This window comes from Etheostoma spectabile, chromosome 5 (assembly GCF_008692095.1).
Source record: "Etheostoma spectabile isolate EspeVRDwgs_2016 chromosome 5, UIUC_Espe_1.0, whole genome shotgun sequence".
Lineage (NCBI taxonomy): Eukaryota > Metazoa > Chordata > Actinopteri > Perciformes > Percidae > Etheostoma > Etheostoma spectabile.
The window spans coordinates 28,382,981-28,397,980 of record NC_045737.1 but is presented as its reverse complement, the minus strand read 5'-3'; the positions used below and the strand labels follow the sequence as shown (position 1 = coordinate 28,397,980).

The 15,000-nt window shown below is 42.9% G+C and overlaps 2 long non-coding RNA genes across 2 annotated transcripts in view; both read left to right on the top strand.

The window, feature by feature from the left end:
• Positions 1-11,631, top strand: part of LOC116689409 (uncharacterized) — an 11,706-nt gene extending 75 nt beyond the window's left edge. Inside the window, exons 1-3 of the long non-coding RNA XR_004331982.1 lie at positions 1-102; positions 3,894-3,897; positions 11,616-11,631. The exon at positions 1-102 is cut by the window's left edge and continues 75 nt beyond it. This is a non-coding gene — a long non-coding RNA (uncharacterized LOC116689409). The remainder of the gene's footprint in view (positions 103-3,893; positions 3,898-11,615) is intronic.
• LOC116689408 (uncharacterized) overlaps positions 1-15,000 on the top strand; it is a 70,074-nt gene that overhangs the window by 4,121 nt on the left and 50,953 nt on the right. The window lies entirely within an intron of this gene.

The following is a 15,000-nucleotide window of genomic DNA, read 5'->3' as shown; positions in this document are numbered from 1 at the left end:
CCCTTCTCATCTCCGTGCTGCTGTGACTCTGTCTGACGCCCTTGCCTAGCCTAGCACAGATCCTGAAGGTAACTGGTTCCAACTAGCTCCTGCTCCCAATGAGTGACAAAACAACACCAACATGTTCCTATTTACATGTGATTTGCATAGTCATAGGGCGTCCAAATAACAAATAATAACATGGGAAGATGGGAATAATTTCAAAAATGTTGTAGCTATCTATGGTTGTTTGGTTGCTAACGTAAGCTCTAAATGCCGACTGACAGCCTTTGTTGTGTTTGATGCTAACTTGTAGCCAGCAGTGAACCAACTTGGTTAAGTAGGTCCATTTGTACTGTATTGACATTGTTAGCATCTTGTATGCTACTTGTTGCAAAGTGATGCAGCACGACTCAAATCTGCACTCGACTCACATCGGGGAGAGACAAACGTTGTTGCTTCCTCCAACTAGGATGCTGCTTCCTGTCCTTCCTCCCTAACCTCCTGTGAGGTGCCCTTTTCTCTTCTCCTTTCCTGCCGAGGATACAGTACGTGTTGGAAAGGCCGCTTTTCTTTGGTTGTTTCATTGACCCTTTTCCCCTCCCGCCATCTGCTATTTTAAAAAACAGTGTCACGTCTTCTACGAGAACAACCGTCTGCTTCTCCTGTGCCATAAAGCAATCTTTCTTTGTGCTCTAAATCAATCTGCAGTGGCCAATAAGATAGCCCAACATGCTGCAATCTAACAAAACACACAAAAAAACTAAGAAACGCTTTCACCAATTTGACAGTACATGGAGAAACGCACAACACAAAGAAAGTGAGTGATGACACGTTTGAAGTTTGATTGGCTGAAGTTTACATCCTGCCAGTGATGCTGGGAAGTAAACTAACAATGTCTGTTTTAGATTTAACAATCTGATTCCATGATCCTGATTTAATTGGAGATGTTAGCTCCACACCTAGAATTCCCCCCCCCCCCCATGTATTGATGGGCTATAAAGCAATTGTCTTGCTGTCGTCATACATAAATCAACATGCTGAAACATTTTGCACTAAGTAGATGATACACTAGACGCATCAAAGAGCATCTATCAAAAGGATTTGAAATGTTACAGCTAATTAAACCTCACAATGAGAAAGGAAAATGTTTTTTTCCAGTGATTAAATACTGTGAGTAGCACCTCCATTCGATGTGTGCACTGCACTGTGGGACAATAGTGCCAGCTGCACACTCAAAAATCTAATTTTTTAGTATGCATAATAGACTTCATTTTGTCACATTCTACGTGCTAATAACCTGCTCAGACTCTGCATGTATGCAATTATGATACGGTTTATGTCTTGCAGTGTTTCTGTATCAGAATGGCTGTTTCTGTATTTTCCGGGTGTTTCTTTATGCTTTGAATAAGTGGTGGAATTTCCCAATTTGCATGTATTATTATATAATATATATATATAGTTTAGATGATTTTGGAGCCTTTATTGACAGGGCAGCTGAAGAAATGAAAGGGGAGAGAGAGGGAATGACATGCAGGACAGGTGGGAGTCAAACCTGCGGCGAGGAGTACACCTCTACGTATATACGGGCGCCCCCTCTACCAACTGAACTCTGTGTTATGTGTGTTATATTTCTGTACATATTTTTGGAAATGCGACACATGTATTGTCAAAGCGCTGCTGACGTCTGATGATGCGTCGTCGTGTGCTCCTGCCTGGAGCTCTTCCTGCTCCTCCTGGCTCATGACCATGTTTGTAATGTCTTAAAGTTAATGTGGCTACAATTTATTGATGTTACTGCAAAAGACACTATTAATACAGAAGACTAACAAGCCGAAGCACGCGCACACACACATTACACAACCTCCCCCCCCCCCCCCCCCCGGTCTGCTGAGAAGTTTCCATCAGGCAGTGAAGATGGACCCAGAGGCTTTTGGCAGCAGCTGTGATTGCAGTTGTTTCGGAGACGAGGAGCTTTGCTCCTCTGCAACGTAGCCTTCCCTTTGAGCTCTTTCTCACTCTCTCTTTCATCCTCTGTCTCCCCTCACCCACTTACACACACATATTGTCTCCCTCTTCCTCTCTCTCTCTCGCTCGTTTCGGCTCAATCCGTGCAGCATAATGAGGTCATTTTTGCATTGCCAAAGTGTAAGCACCAGCACTTATATAGCTCAACGTTAATTGAACCGACAAGTGCATATTCAGCCCATTGTGAATGAAAACTATACTCGGATTGAGGAAAAGTCATATAATCCTTTTTGGTACCTCTAATAGTAGTGCCAGTACTCTGAAAGCCTCGGAAGCAGCCCTGAGCTTTCTCTTGAAATCACTTCAGTTTAATTAAATGGAGTCGTATTGGCAATATTGTCAAAAAATAAACATTATTGCCAAAGAAAAACAATACTTTCAGAGTATAGAACACAAGGCAGTAAAAAGTAATCGTCACCCTCTATGAATGATGCTTGGGGTTTTCAATCAATAAATTAATAATCCCTGAGGGAGGAAAAAGGTTTCCAGGAAAGTCAGCTGGTGGAAAATCCGATATGGTGCATGGTGGCGTTCCTCCGGGCAAATCTGTACAGCAAGGGCTCTAGGGCTGGGGATCGTTCAAAGATTCTCAATACCCGTCGCCGTAGCGATATCAATACAGTGACTTGGACACCGGTTCCTGAACAATATTTTTAACTCTTTTGTTTCATCCCCTTTTCACCTGTCTGACACACACACACACACACACACACACACACACACACGTGAGCCCTGTCTCTGTGTGTAACTTAGCGTTTTGCCTGCATGCCTTGACGACGTGTAACACTAGACAGCCAATCACCAGCAGTACAAGCATGCTGCTTATTGGCTCACTGATGACGCTGATGAGATTGAGGTGTTGACATTTTGGTTTTGAATGACGAGGTCATTGTCATTAGCAGCGGTGAGAAGCATCAGCCAAATCAGATCACTGTTGTCTGAAACAGATAAAGCAACAGATGGGGAGTAACTCAAAGCTCCCCGCCATGACATAAAGGTCTGTGCTTCTCTTCTGCACAGCAAACTCTCGGTCTTTATGGGACTCTGGAGGTCCTGGAGGCTTGGTGGGGATGGTCTGGGAGACTCATGTCCTCTGCATTATTTATGAGTGGTAGAATGGAGGTGGAGGAGAGTCCTGACCTGCTTGTTTTGTGACCAGCTGACCACTATTGGCCATCTGCTCTCTCTCTCTCTCTCTCTTCTCTCTCTCTCTCTCTCTCTCTCTCTACTATCCATCTCTATGCTGCTCTGCTCTCTGTGGATGCATCTATCAATAACTGGGTCTCCATCCAAGTTTTTATGTAAATTCGGACACAGTTAGAGAGGTTAAATGGATTTCTCTTGCTTACGTGATTGAGCTGGGCTCAGTAAAAACCATGCATAAAAAAAGTGATTCGGTTCAAGCCATTTAATAAATATTTGACAGCAATCAATTGTAAAGGTGCTGCTTCAGGTTTTTTTCTGTTTCCAATATTATTTGCCGCTTTCCAACCGGAGGGATTTTTTCAGATCAGTTCCTAAAACATAACGTTCATAGGATCATTAAAGAGTATAAATTATTAATTATTATTATTATTACAGCGAAAAGCTAGTTGTGGAACTTCCACAGTAGCATAAGTAGTAAAATGAGAAAGTTCGTGACCCGGTCGCCATGTCGAAAATAGTCAGGCCAAAACTAAGCCCCCACCAACCGGCCAACTGATTCTTCAATTGAAGGAATACTGGAGCTAAAATGCTACGAAGCTAGAGTGAGGAAATATTTTGCTAAGCTAAGCTAACTATCCAGCTGCATACGTATCAATCTTCTCATCTAACTCTCGACACAAAAGCGAAAAAGGAGTATTTTCCAGAACTATTTCTTTGATTGGATATCAGCTCTTCCTCAGTGACGTTTCAGCATCTACATGTATACGGCGATATGCAATGTTGTTTTTTTCATCGTCCAACCAAGTGGAGAGAAATCTTCATCATGTTTGATACTTGTCCAGGAATATCCTCTTCAGATACCAGCTGGACTCATCTTTTCATCTTGTCTCATCCGGTTTCCTGGGCCCGTCCATGCTTGGCTGTAGTTGAAATTGTAAAGCTGGATTGTGAAGAGATGTTCCTATGCTCGGCCAAAAGCCTTGTCAGCGAGCCAACTGTGTTTTGGGGGCGCCCTGTGAGGTATTTAGTATGTTTTCTGAGGCCCAGACGCGCCTGTTCGTCGGCTGCGTGTTGTGTTGTTTGTCCCAACTCAGCAGATGTTTTCTGGCTCAGTCGTCTGCTCTGTGTTTTGTGAACAGAGGGCTGTCGGAATTGTTCTTTTTTCTGTTATTCTGGTTTTGGTGACACGTCAAAGCTGTTTGGACCCAGTGTGAATGCAACGGCTCCTATTGTTTACTGTCAACGGCAACATCGTGAGTTTACTGTCTGCAGCAACACTGTGTGTGTGTGTGTGTGTGTGTGTGTGTGTGTGCTTGCATTGAGTATATGCCTATGCATATTCAGCACTTCCTTCTTGCTTTTTCCATGCATTGTTTTCCTGGCTATGGGATGCAAATGTGTATGAGCTACCAGCAAAAGATAGTAGGAAAAATAAAATACTGTCTCATGGACTGGCTATCTGAGATTGTGTGTGTGTGTGTGTGTGTGTGTGTGTGTGTGTGTGTGTGTGTGTGTGTGTGTGTGTGTGTGTGTGTGTGTGTGTGTTGTGTGTGTGTGTGTGTTGTGTGTGTGTGTGTGTGTGTTTGGAATAATGATGCGTCGGGGGTGTGGAGAGAAAAGTAGGCCCCCATGCTAACCAGAGCATGGTAGTTTGTTTTTATGACAGCCTTTTTTTTGGCATTGTTCTGGTCCGATAGCGCTCACCCTTTCTACCGTGGGACCGGCCGTTAGTAGGCAGGAAGTGCCGGGAGCGCGCAGCTTGAGCTCACACACACACACACACACACACACACACACTCTGTATTGCAGACTCCGGCACTCACAGCCCCTCCCAAGCAATCGCCACACACTCACACATAAAGTTTTTGAAAGGACAATAAAAAGTTGCCCTGCGGCTCGCAGGCTGGTAAGCTGCAGCTTATCCAGGAAGGAGCTACAGCCTGGCTAATGGCCTCTCTCCAGGGTAGGCACTACAGAGGGGCCCATCCGGCTTATCGGCAGCAGGAGGGGCCCTACATGGCTGCTCTCTTACAGCTCAGCTAGCGTGTGGGAGTAGCTTAGTTTTCCGAAGCTGTTGGGAGACATGTGTGTGTTATGTGTGTGCCTGCTGTGTTGGTCTAGAGTCATCCTGGCCTGTAGGGAAAAAAATCCGAGTTAGTCGTTAGTCCCTCCTAAATGAAAACATACATGCTTACCCAGTGTAGCACTTCTAATTGGAAATTCAAAGTTAACTTAGCGTTGCACTTCCTAATTGAAACTCGGCCCATCAAGTTTTAGGAAGTCTATGCTACTCTTTATTGCTGAAAAATCAATGCTAGACCAGTGTGGCTTTTTACTACAAAGCATGTACTTCTTTCTAGTACCAGGGGGCCCATTTGGCAAGCGTGAAGATGATGGCGGACAATGTGTGAATACTGTTTCATTGGAAATGGCTTAGTAAACAGACAGCATGATTTGTAGAAAACAGCTGAAAGTGCGAGGAAGAGGAGTGAGACGCCTCATGGATCCTAGTGTAACGACTCCAGCGTGATCTGAGCCCATGAGTCACTGCTCATTCTCCTCATCTTTAGCAAAACAGGGTCTGATGCAGTGTTTACAGCAGCTGCTAACTCGACTGAGTCGAGCTAACCTGTAATTGTTCCTGTTGCCTCGTATGAAAGACTTTTTTTTTTGCCTTGAATGAAAAGTAAATACAGGCTGTACAGCATCAAGCCTAAATATCCCGAACGTGCTGTGTGTTTCTGTTGACGGCGCCACCTCCCTACCTACTCGACTGATTTGCATTTTGCCCATGAAAGATGTGATGAGATCCTGACAACAAGAATACCACATGCGAGATAATTACTGGATGTAAATGGGGAGCTCAGACTCTGATGCTGATGGAAACTGTGCTACTAAGTCACTGTCCTGATGGCTTCGTGGTAAAAATAAAAGTAGTGCTAAAAGCTGATTGGCTTCACATGCGGAGCCTACCTTCTCAGTGGGGGCTGCCCAGTACAGCCAGAGCCATCTGTTGGTGGCCACAGCAGCAGTTGAGGGTTAACCCTTCTATTGCCAATTATCCTTTGGTGGTCTGGTTAGGCTATATCTACACCACCACCTTCTCATTGTTTAAATCTCTCCGTTTCCACACAAGGTCTGTGTGCTGGGGAGGGGGTGAAAGAGAGATAGGCTGTGTTTTTGCCCCCTCACCCAGCCTTTTCCTGCTCCAGACTCACCTTTGACCCCGGCTGGCTGTACCCCCCTCCCCACCGCAGGAGAGCCGCTCTCTTCCAGTCCACTGCTCTTTGCTTGATGTCTGACTGTCTGAAGAGAGATGGGATGAGAGTGGATGGAAAGAGAAGAGAGAGAAAAAAATGCTCAATGAGATGAGACCCCAGTAATATGATAGAAAAGAGATAAAGGAGGCGCGAGACAGGGATTTGGAAGAAAACAAAAGCTGGCGAGAGAAGAGAAAAGTACACGGGTTGCCAGGTTTGGTCCACTCCTGGAGAGATTGGAAAGTGAGAAAGAAGCCAGCCTACCCCAGACATCAGCCCTGAAAAACCAAGATAAGACTCGACCAGCAGTCAACAATTACACCATCAATTTTCATCCTGGCTTTCACCTTCTTCTCTCACTCTCTCTTTCAATCTTTCTCATCTTTTGCTTCTCGGTGCTCACTCTTATTCTCTTTTCTCCACTTTATTCCCCACTGCTGTGCTGGCAGTGTATTTCTGTAATAGACCTCTCAACATGCAGCCTGTTACACACACACACACACACACACACACACACACGCACACACATGCACACATGCACACTGTATTTTGCTCTGACACATACATACCTGTGCACATTCATGCTTTCATGAATTAATGAAATTAATTCAAGCACTGTACTTCAGTTTAGTTATGAGGCACTTGTACTTATAGTATTATAATTTGATACTGCTTCATTGATATACTTTAACGTACTTGTATCCTTTGTTTTTAGTTTATCTGAAAAATGTAAAGGTTTTCAGTGGGCAAACACAATTGTTACTTACTTCTTTTACTTGAGGAAAGGATCTAAACACTTCTTTTACTACACATGCACACACACACACACACACACATACTTACACTCACACATTGTCTCTATCTTCTCTCTCACCCCCCCCCCCCCCACCCTTTCAGCCCCATTGGGCTTCTATGTGTCAATAATAGTCCTTTTTTAAAGCCAGACACCTGATGGAAAGAGACAGTGAGGGAGTGAGAGAGGGATGCTGATGAACCCCACCAACACACACACACACACACACGCACACACACGTACACACACACACTCATTTTCTGCTGATTATGCTCTTTTGTCCATCATAGATAGATAGATAGATAGATAGATAGATAGATAGATAGATAGATAGATAGATAGATAGATGATGGATGGATGGATGGATGATAGATAGATAGATAGATGGATGGATGGATGGATGGATGGATGGATGGATGGATGGATGGATGGATGGATGTGGATGATAGATAGATAGATAGATAGATAGATAGATAGATAGATAGATAGATAGATAGATAGATAGATAGATAGATAGATAGATAGATAGAAATGGGAAAAGCGGTATAGTAAAGTGGGGGAAAGTCGTGTCCAATTGAAGCCACTGAGTAAAATCGCCTTCCCTTTTTAAAATTCATTGGCCGTCCGTCCTCCATCCCTCCGCCCCTCCATCCATCCAGTCCTCTCATATCTCTGTGGCTGAACAGCTCCGATTTGTGTACCAGGATTAAATTCCTCAAATTTGTCTTTTCAATCCCTGTGGGAGAGGGCCGTGCTTTTTAATTAATTGATTTTGAAATGAAGTTAGCTGCTGTGTGTGTGTGTGTGCATGGCTGTGTGTCTGCGTGGTGAAGTGTGTCTTTCTCTCTTTCCTGCTGAGTAGAAGAGGGGTGGGGTTGTGTGCGTTGCTGAGTGTGCGCCTGTACTGGAGTATCTGTGCCGTTGTGATTATCTATAGGCGAGAAGTTGAAGAAACAGACTGATGCTAAATCAAGTTTCAAGTTAATTTCATATCACTTTAAAAAGCAAACAGGTTTTACACCAGAGTGCTTCTCAAAGACATATATATATAGACATATATATATATATAATATATATATAATATATATATATATATATATATATATTTTATATATATATATATATATATATATATATGTGTCTAGAAGCATGAAGACGTATAGTGCACAGATGATAGAATAACTGGAGACGATTTGTCCGACTTTAACTTGAGATCAGCCTCAGCTCATAGAACTTGGTAAGTACAAACATTCAACATTTAAGATTATAAGAAAAAATGAATTATGGATGGATATGAATTATTTGTAATATTGATTCATACCAATGCTCTTTTTTCCCCAAATAAAATGTGTTTGTTAGAGAGTGTCCTCCCCAGAAAAAAAACACTCCCATAGGTTGTTTGTTTAAACCACAATTATGACTCATAGAAATATTTCTAGTGCCCTCTAGTGGGTTCCTGTAATTATCATATGATGATATCAGTATATATATATATATAATATATATATATATTATATATATATATAATATATATATAATTATGAGGATGGAAACGCTCCTGTGGGTTATATAAGATAGTAGGAAAAAAGGACCTATATCATTGTATGGTTTGGAGGATTTGTTAATTTATCAATAAATGATAAGAAATATGTATAAGCTAACCTGACATTTATACGACAACATGCTTAAAATACATCAACTTCATAACAACGTTTTTTCAGTATGCAGTGGTTGCAGTTGGGGATTTGAGCAGATACAGACTTAAACAGTGCTGCTGTGATAAATGATAATCAGAAGCGACATGAAAAATGTCTTCCCTAAGTGTAATTACATGTTTCTACAGCTCTTCACCGAGCCACTTTACCTGTGCGACGCCATCCTTTTACCCAACCAGAACCGACGTGCTAAACAATGCAGCTCCTCCAGGGCTGTTGTAGCTCCAGCTGATAAAAGTGTGGTGTTAATCAGTCCCTCCAGAAAAATGCGATCCGTTGATATTTGTTGCGAAAAAGTCAAATATAGCAGAAAGTTGAAAAATGTTGCGTTTTTCAACAAACCACAGTTTTTAGCAAATTCTTGCAATTTCATCACATAAAATTGCATAAATATCCCGCATGTTCCATCGCATTTTTTAAGAAAACCTGCCGCATAACCATTTTTCCGCAAGATGTGATGTCAGTCTTCATTTCCTATGCCATTCTCCGTTTTCCGGCTTTGTTCATTGTATAGTCAGATGGATCCAGCCCATGCTCCAAAAAGTAGAGACAATGTCTAAATCTACAACTACAAACCAGCTTATATATATATATATATATACAGCTTATGTTTAAGCTAACGTTACCTAACTGCGAAAGTCAGTGTCAACACTTCACCGTAAAGGCCTACCACTGCCTCCACATTCCAATGCATTTCTTTTTTGTGAAACTCATGCAGGAAGTGGGAAAGGATCAGGTGTAACTTTGCACATGAACAGAAGAACAGTTAGTTTAGTCCATTCTGACTAAAATGATGTATGTAAATCTGTAGTATGGTTTGGAAGTATGTGTTGCCTTGGTGTGTGTGTGTGTGTGTGTGTGTGTGTATGTGTGTGTGTCAGCGCTCCGCTGTGCCCTGTGTGTTCGTGTGCGAGTTGTCTCTTTTGCAGCTGTGTGGACCCTCGCGTTGTACACAGAGCTGCTGTCGCCCTCGCAGCGTGCTGCCTCAGCGCTGGCAGAGCGTGAGGGTTGTGTCGCTCATCAGCGGGTAACTGCTTCTGCGTCACAGCGCTGGTGCTGTCAGGCCCACGTCGTCTGTCGCAGTCTGTTCTTCTTTGTGTCTGCATCTTTGTAAGTGTGTGGTAAGCTGTGTGCATCTCTGTCTCTTTGTGTCTGAATGTGTGTGTCTGAATGTGTGTGTGTGAGGGTGTGCCTTTGTCTAAGTGCTTTGTGTCTGTTTCTCCTTTAGTCTTATTAATTATATATTATTTATATTGTGCAAATTGTGTGTCTGTAGGGTAAGTGTGTGTGTGTGTGTGTGTGTGTGGTGTGTGTGTGTGTGTGTGTGTGTGGTGTGTGTGTGTTGTGTGCATTACCACAGCCGTATGACAGACAGAGCTCCTCTAGACTTTATTAACAACATTTACTAGAAACTCTGCTGGAAGATTAAGATGTGCGCATTCACACACAGACACACACTGAGACTCAAGTGTGACTCACAAAAGCACCAGGGGTTTGGCAAAGAGAGGGGAGAATGTGTTGTGTGTGTGGTGGGGGGGGGGGGGGGCTTTGCAAAATCAACAAGCACATGCACTGTAGCATTCTGACACATTCATCACTGCGTTCTCATATATTCTTGTTCTGTCATACATACTGCATCACACCTCCCACACACACACACACACACACACACACACCACACACACACACACACACACACACACACACAGGCATACACACACAGGCAGTTTGTAATTAGCATGAAAACATCAAATACTTGTACCGGTAGTTATGATTTATGTGTGTCTCTTCTCATCTGAGCTGTAGCACTCAGTATGATCCCATGTGCACACACACACACACACACTCATACATACACACACAGACAAACCCTCAAACACCTGAGAAAGACATCAGTGTGTATCTCTGTCACTGTGAGTGTGTTTGCTCCCCGGTGCAGTGGCAGCAGATGGAGTGGGTCTATCGACTTATTGGTTCCAGCGCCGGGAACGTGGGATTATTCAATTCTTCATCATTCAGTTAAATGGAGGAACTGCACAGGTAGACACTGGAAATCAGACCTGCAAAATCCAGCTTGAAAAAGTTTTTTTCATTTACTTTTCAAGTAATCTTTCAACATTTCTTTCTGTGGGTGACATCATTCTCGTGTCTGTTGAGTAGCCGGAGCCTGGCCATGGTCAGCCGAGTGTAGCACTAAGTCAAATGTTGCATCTTATTTGTAAGAAACATAAATGTAGATACAACTGGAGATATTTGGACACCACTTGGTGCTGGGTTATTTCTCTAAAAGGTATCGAGGACCGTTACCCAGCCCTACATATGGCAACCCTCGCCATACCCAGAGATGCTGCACAAAAGTACCCGGTGGATGTATAAACGAGTGTTGGTCATGACATGGTTTCAGCATGTAACAAAAGGAAGCATATAAGCATGGTTTTCCTATTGAAATATTCCTTTAAAGTAATAGTTTTCTACATAATCCTTATTTGTTTTGGATTAAACAGCATTGTTAGTTAAGGCAGAGTGAGGCTAGCTGTTTCCCCTGCTCCAGTCTTTATGATAAGCTAACCGTCTCCTGGCTCTAGCTTCATATTCAATGCACAGACATGAAAGCAGTGTCAGTCTTTTAATCTCAGCATTTGGAACAAAAGCTAAAAAGTGCACGTCCCAAAATGTCGCATTATTCATTCAAAGAAAAGTGACTGAATAGAGACAGAGATACGGTGTGAGGCAGTTTAATCGACACAAAGGGGGGAAACAAGGAGGCAGAGAGACAGGCCAACACTCACAGGAAGACAAGAAAGAGTGGAAGTCCAAAAGTGCCAGACAGAGCTGAGAAAGAGAAAATGGAGGCTGAAATAAATGGAGATGGTATGGAGAAAACTCATATAGAGCGAGTGGGAGCCGGAGTAGCGTCTGAGATGATGAGAGAGAATCAAAGAGAAAGTGAGATAGAGGGATGGAGACGAGAATAGGAAAGCGGCGAAGACAGCGCAGATAAAGCAGACAGAGGCAGAGGGGGGGATTGTTGTCGTCGGCAGCTCTCTGACTTCTGCCCGTTGACCACAGGTCTCCTCTGCACTTCGTTTATTGTCAGACTTGATTTGATTTCTTTGTACCGCCGTCATTTGCCCCCCCCCCCCCTCCCCGTTTGCCACCCAGACACCCTGCCGCTTTTGTTTTTCCATTGCAGCAACAAAATGGCCTAGTTCTTTCTTCTAAGCTTGATTTAAAGAGCCAGGAAACACTCTTTTTTTTCATATTAACGGCTGATGATCAAAGTGCCGTGGCTATTTTTCTTTTTCTTTCCAAGTTGTACTTTTGGGTCTGTTTACCTCAGCGACTCTCACTTTTTTAAATGAGTGAATTTTGGAACTTGTTTTCATCTTTGAGTGGTCTCAGGATGTGTCCTCGTTTAAGGTAACATGATAGAAATGAATGATAGATGAGAGTCTTGAATTTGACACACCCTTTTTAAGCATGCCAGTATTTGTTTGCATGGTGCCAGTGTGTCTAAACAGCCAGCCCACCGCCGGGGTTGGTTATGGCCAGATGTGGTGTCATTTTACCAGACTGAAGGCTTTTTTTCCATCTCAAATTGACTGCTGAGCTTTTTGATACAAGGGCTGACAGTATGTGTCAGCTACCAGTGAGCTACCGCATTTATTCAGAGGCAGGTTTGTTTATGCTGATGTTATTCAAAATGGTCCGCAATTAGTGACGGTTGATGGAAAGTTGAAAAAGCTTCCCAGTGACAAAGCTGCATGTGATGACAGTCTGTATGAATACATTAGGGGTTTCTAAAAGCTGATCTTTATGTTTTGGTTAGAAAAAACATCAAGCGGCTTTTAGAGTCTCGGTGTGTGATTGTGATGTAGGTGAAGTAATGCTTTTTCTCTGCAGCTTCAGGGCTGTCAGCCTGTAAAAACCCCTGCAGTGAAACTTGCCCTAAGAAGCTGCTAACCCACCTAAAAGGATTTCCGTTTGTATAGTTGTTATTGGCTGTCACGAGACGGAAAACAGCTTCAGAGAGTGGTTCCACTCGGACGAGAGCGCAGAGAGCACGGAGTCCAAGTTCTTCTTTTGAAATTTACCTGTCAGATTTCTCAATCCAGAATATCTAGCTATAGCTGTGTCAATCGGCAGCTTCAATTAGATGAAATCAACCTTCAGAGGACCCATATTGTAAAACGTGAGACTTGATGCCTTTTTTATTATGAAGCTCTAGGTTCAGTTCAAGGTGCTACATAGAAACAGTCAAAGAATCAAAAGACTCAAGTCACAGAGAAATACTAACAGCCTTTATTCAGAAACTGTTCCCTTTGAACGAGCCGTAGGGACTTCCATACAGTTGTGATGTCACAAATACAGTGCCATTACAGTCTTTCCCCGGCTGCAATGATGGTGCAGAGACCAAGGGGGTAAGTCTCTCCTCTCTAAGCGTAGTTCCTATGGAATTGTAATGCTACAAAGCACTCATTTGCATTAGCATCCCGTTGATTCCCATTCATTTTTACATGACTTTGAGCGTTTAAAGACTCTATTTGTCCGTTGTTTATTTCTAAAGAAACACAACAATGTGTGAAAGGCTCCGTCACCTTGTAGCTCACGTTATGGCTCCGTAGCAGACGTTTTCATAAAAATAGGATTGTGTCATAACCACGCAACTTACCATCGCATAGTCGACAAATCACCGTATTGTCAGGAGAAGCTTGCAGACAGTTTGGACTTCATCAGCTGTTTAGGTTTAATTACTAATGTCAACTAGCATGTTAGTTAGCAGTAATTAGCCTGTGTCTAAAGAGACAGGTACTAAAAAGAGCGTTTCAGACAGAGGGTGACTACAGGTATATTCAGGTAGAAAGTATCAGAAAAATCATGTTTGTCTTTTTAAACTTTAAATTATTTAAACATGTTGTAAAAGAAAGACAAAATAAATGTATAGACCTGAAAAGGAGCTTAATATGGGCCCTTTTAAAATCCTTCCCTTTCCCACTGCTTAAAAGAGGGCATTTATCCTCCCATCACTGCAAGGTGAGAACTCTACCCATATCGAACAGCCAGCAACAGCATTTAACAGGTAGCATTACACTTTAACAGGTTTTTCACTGTCCATTACCACGCCATTGATTCCAGTTAGGCCCACATTGGAAATGGATGAAATGTAAGTGAGGCGGTTTGAGGGGGGAGTCTCGTCTCCACCAGTCCTGACAGTATAAAGCACATCGAGCGATTGGCTACTGGCCCGCTGTGATCTCGTGACGAGGTGATGTGATCCGTGTTGGTCACGGTGTCTGGGCTGCCAGTTGTTTACCATTTAGTGAGCCGCACAACAGTGAAATGAATGCTAATGCCTGGCGTCTTCTCACTTCTGTTTTTGAACAATCTTTGAAATTACATCAAGTAGGGACTAACGATGCATCGTGAATTGGTTGAAAATGTACATAAATGTGTAAAGATGACAAGGGGTTGAGATAAAGAAAAAAAAAGAATGGATTCAATACTTTACGTCCTAGGCCTGGACGTCACTGCATGCTCTCAGCTCAGTTTAATGTTTAATGTTTTGTGTTTAATGTTGTGCAATGACAATGAAGGAATTCTATTTTTCATTTTTTATTCAGCAGGTAGGCTGTTGAGAACAGGTTCTCATTTGCAACAACTAGGCTACATAAAGTGCAGAATAGGTGGGCATTAGAAAGCTAGCACGAAGGGAGGTGTAAGTAAGTCGAAGGGTATGTGTACAATAGCAAAATATTGTCTCCTTAAAGCTCTGTTTTACTGTGGGAATGCGTCTGAATATTGACCTACGCTGTGGAAATAGTGTTTTGGGATGTCCCAGAGCTTCAGGAGTCTAAGCTGTATAACTCATACCAACAACCCAGCTGGCAACGCCTGTGTTTGTACCAACCCCTGTCTTTGCCGTCCCTCCACTCCACGGCATCCAAAAGAAGCACAAAGACCATAAAACTGCTTCGTTCAGCTGGAAAAAGAAATTGCTTTTTAACCAAATGTTAAATGCAGCCTAACCAGAGCGAACGGTGAAATTCACCAGCTGTTCTGCATTCAGGTTGAAACGTGT